Below are 3,912 nucleotides of genomic sequence, written 5' to 3' on the forward strand. Positions count from 1 at the left end.
GCCGGCCGTTGACAACCGCCCAGATCATTTGTCCCCAGATAGTTCCGCCGGACTAAAGCAGCCTATTACAAGATATCCCAAACAAGGGTTTCTAGCGAAGCCCACTAGCTGAAGATACTACTGACCCTTGAATTGGCCTGGCCAGCAGAGTATTTACATACGTATCTTGTCAGCCTAGACCGACATTGGTGTATCGTAAACACTTCTATAATGTTCCAAATACACGAACGGACATGCGCCGCCTCACAAACCATGTCACCTACTAAAATCGGTACAAATGACTAAGCACATAAGCTGTATATATATCCTCCATCCATAGCCATTCAAACACAAACATTCAAATTGCTCAACAGATCTTCAATGCCTCAATGCCTCACCGTGCAGCTACTTAATCATAGATGCAACGTGGGCATGTATTCAACAGATGTACATGCGCAATCAATCATGAAACAGAATTTGCATAGAGGGAAATGGTATGTTGAAGGCTCCTAAAGCTTACCGGCTTGGCAGCTAGGCTGCTTCCGCTAGACCTGTGATGTGAAGAGCTTGTTCGATCATTATGATATAGTTCCATTCTTTGCAGAAATGGTGCAGGACCAGCCAATACAACCTCTGACTGGAAATTTCCAGCATTTGTTGATCTCTCAGCAGCAGCAGGTAATTGCCCAGCGGCCTCTGTTAGGTCTGTGCTGACTGCCAATTTCAGATCCTGGAAGATATTTTGAATAAAGTAAAGAGAAACCATCAAGGAACTATTGTGCTTCTAAAACAGAAAAACATCAAGTCAGAACATATCAAGATGGGTAAGAATACAATGGTTGAGAACAATAACAGATTAACTGAAAGAGCATTATATCAAACATTTCTAACATGCCTTCTTCATTCTGATTTAATCCAAGAAAGATGTTTAAATCATGATTCCCTACCAAAAATGAATATTTAAAACAAGTCGGAACAAGTTGCATCAAGATTCCAAGAAGCAACCAAATTTCAACGCTGCATCGCGTGCTTATTTTCACTAACAAGACAAAATAAAAAATTAATTTGGCAGACCAGTCCACCACATGCATTGATTGGAACATACAACCTTTATGCTGCTAATATCAGAACATATTATTTTATCTAGTACCAGAGTTTAACACCCAGTGTGTTTCACTGTGAGAAAAACACAGGGAGAGGTGGACAAACACAGAAGAAACTGTACCCATAGAATCTTGAATAGAAAGCCCTTCACTCAATCCGGGGAGATTCCTTCTAGCACTGCCTTTCTATGCTTCCTCAAAACCAGCAAGTTCATCTAAGCAAAAAGATATCAACATTAATTAGAACAGTAACATCAGAAGGTTTAACTTCAAGGAAAAATGTATCAGAATACCTTCATTGGGGTTATGCAGGGTCTGCATTGTGTCAACATGACCATCTGACTTCAGTTTCCTAGTGTGACAGAATGCCTTACATACATGATGTCAATGGTTAAGCAATCCTCTATCGTAGATTCAAGATTGCTATACTTGATAAGCAAGCAACAACAGAAGAGTTAAAAACAATACATTGTCATGAACTCCTCTTGAATTTCTATGAGTTGCTCGGCATACAGCTTAATTAGCTTCTTTGCACTCTTCAATAGTCAACTAGATTATACAACATAGTTGAGTGAGAATTAGATTCAACAGTGAGCAAAAATATAAATGAAACAAGAAAAATCAGGCAAAAAGGTTCCACATATAGATGAATTAGCTTTTTTACACTCTTCAAAATTTAACTAGATTATACAACATAGATGAAGAGAATCCGATTCAACAGTGAGTGAAAATTTAAATGAAACAAGAAAATTCAAGCAAAAGGTTCCACTTACTCCATCACTCCCTGATCTCCTTGTCCTAGAATATTGGTGCTCGGTACCATTTCCACCACCATAAGAAAAAAGAGAGCTTTGAAAAGTGAAGTATGCGACTGAGGCTGACTCCTTGTTAGGTGTGTGTGGTTATTGTCATTTCTTTGAGATATATGCCTACTCTTTTTCTCTACAACAGGGTAGATTAAGTCCATCACTACCATTAATATAAACAAACATTAGGACCAACACTGATATCAACATCCCAAAAGCCAAAAGTCAGGATCCTCATCGGATGGCTCTTGAGTAGATCTGCAATGTTTTCTTGAATTCCCTTAATTCTCCAGCCCGTTTTCGTCTTCATCTCCTCAATTATTGACCCCTTTGGTCGATTAGACAGTGATTCTTGTTCAAGAAATCTCTAAGGATGGGGATTCATAAATGAACCTTCAGCAGAGCTGAGAAGACTAGAATCGAACATGCTGGCCAAGGGGCATGTAAAATAAGGGGTCATCAAATGAATCCTTTACTCCAAGGAAATTAGACATCAAGCTCCTCCCTCCTCTTTCAAAGACACCAAAACTATCCAATGGGCCATCAGAACTGCCAAAAGCATCACCAAATCCAGAAACAAGCAATCTTTGAGACTTGGAACAGCCAATAGCATAAAAACAGGTAGCTGTATTAGCTCATAGAGACAAATAACAACACCTAACAATTTCATTAAAGACCAGAGTCACCAGAAGATAATTCTTCAGATACCACTTCACAAGCATAGGAATGCAGCAAATATAATGATTTGTATTTTACAATTTGATTATAAATGTGTCAGAATTAATACTGTAAAATTTATAGCATAGCATTCAAATGATACTCACTCATGAAAATCTGATAGTACAAATCATCTAAAAACTATCCTATTATCATGCATAACTATGTTTCAAATCTTAGGAGAGTCTTATGGCATTTATCAAAATATCAACTGTTATTACTAGTTAACTATATGATATTTATTGCTCAAAGTAAAAGCCTGCCATCTACTGTAAGTCTGTAACAAATGTTTCAATCCCACTAAAAAAATTGTCAATGGCAAGAGCGACAAATTACATAGATTTTTAAAAAATTCGGTGATGATACACAGAAACATGTCAGCTTCTTTTGCCATAATCAAGCCAATCCGATTACCATGACTAGGGTTTCTACCTTTCAAGTGATCGACTGCAAAATTAGGTTGAAATCGCCTAGTTGCTTAGAATCTTACACTGCAATTATTATCGCATATTCAAATCCATACAAATTACCGATACAACAATAAACAAGCAAAAAACAGAAGCCGTTATTTTTTTCGAATATAAAAGTTACAAAAAGCGTTTAATCCTCAATCTTATAAAACCGCCTTCTTCAGAGGAATCGCAAAACCTCACAAGAACTTGAAAACCTAACGACATCACGATCAAATTTGCGGAGATATAAATACACACAGTTTTTAAAAATCATCAACTAGCAATTAATCCAACAAAAGAAGGATTAAATCTTAACAAAATTATCATGAAAGGAGTAGTCGGCATATATCGATATTACGTCAAAAATCGAGAGGATAGCAGGTATTACCAGATTATCGTTGGGCGAGCAATAATTTAGTTTCAAAGGGGGAGGAGCATCAAAGGCAGCTATCAGGCTACCAAGGAGTAGAAATCAAATGCCGCGGTCAGGTAGAACCGTAGAAGACACATCATTGACCCGTCCCTGGAGTCGAGAGGAAGAGCAAACCCTACTGTCCTATGGGAGAACTATTGAATGCTCTGCTGGGCTGAAGCTATTAGGCGATTAATGGGCTCAGTAATATACAGCAAATCTTAGCCCACATTGTGGCGCCTCTTTTCTTTGAATTAAATAACAATTACATATACATATATAACACAAATGAGATTCCATATGAAGTATTATTATTGTTATATACTCCAACCAATTGGATGATGAAATTGAATATGAGATGACCTTTGAATCGGGAATAATGATTTAACCATTGTTCAAATACGAATATATATAATATGGTATCCAACAGTCAAATATGACTT

The 3,912-nt window shown here is 37.3% G+C and overlaps 1 long non-coding RNA gene across 1 annotated transcript; it reads right to left on the bottom strand.

Moving 5' to 3' along the window:
• Window positions 1–272: 272 nt before the first annotated feature.
• On the bottom strand, window positions 273–3,644 carry LOC127255690 (uncharacterized). The gene is made up of 6 exons (XR_007839708.1): window positions 3,446–3,644; window positions 1,856–2,437; window positions 1,551–1,631; window positions 1,376–1,451; window positions 1,205–1,297; window positions 273–709 (listed from the first exon to the last, which is right to left on the bottom strand). It is a non-coding gene; the product is annotated as an uncharacterized LOC127255690 (long non-coding RNA).
• Window positions 3,645–3,912: the final 268 nt, after the last annotated feature.

Source organism: Andrographis paniculata, unplaced genomic scaffold (genome assembly GCF_009805555.1).
Source record: "Andrographis paniculata isolate CXL003 unplaced genomic scaffold, ASM980555v1 Contig54END, whole genome shotgun sequence".
NCBI classification, from domain to species: domain Eukaryota; kingdom Viridiplantae; phylum Streptophyta; class Magnoliopsida; order Lamiales; family Acanthaceae; genus Andrographis; species Andrographis paniculata.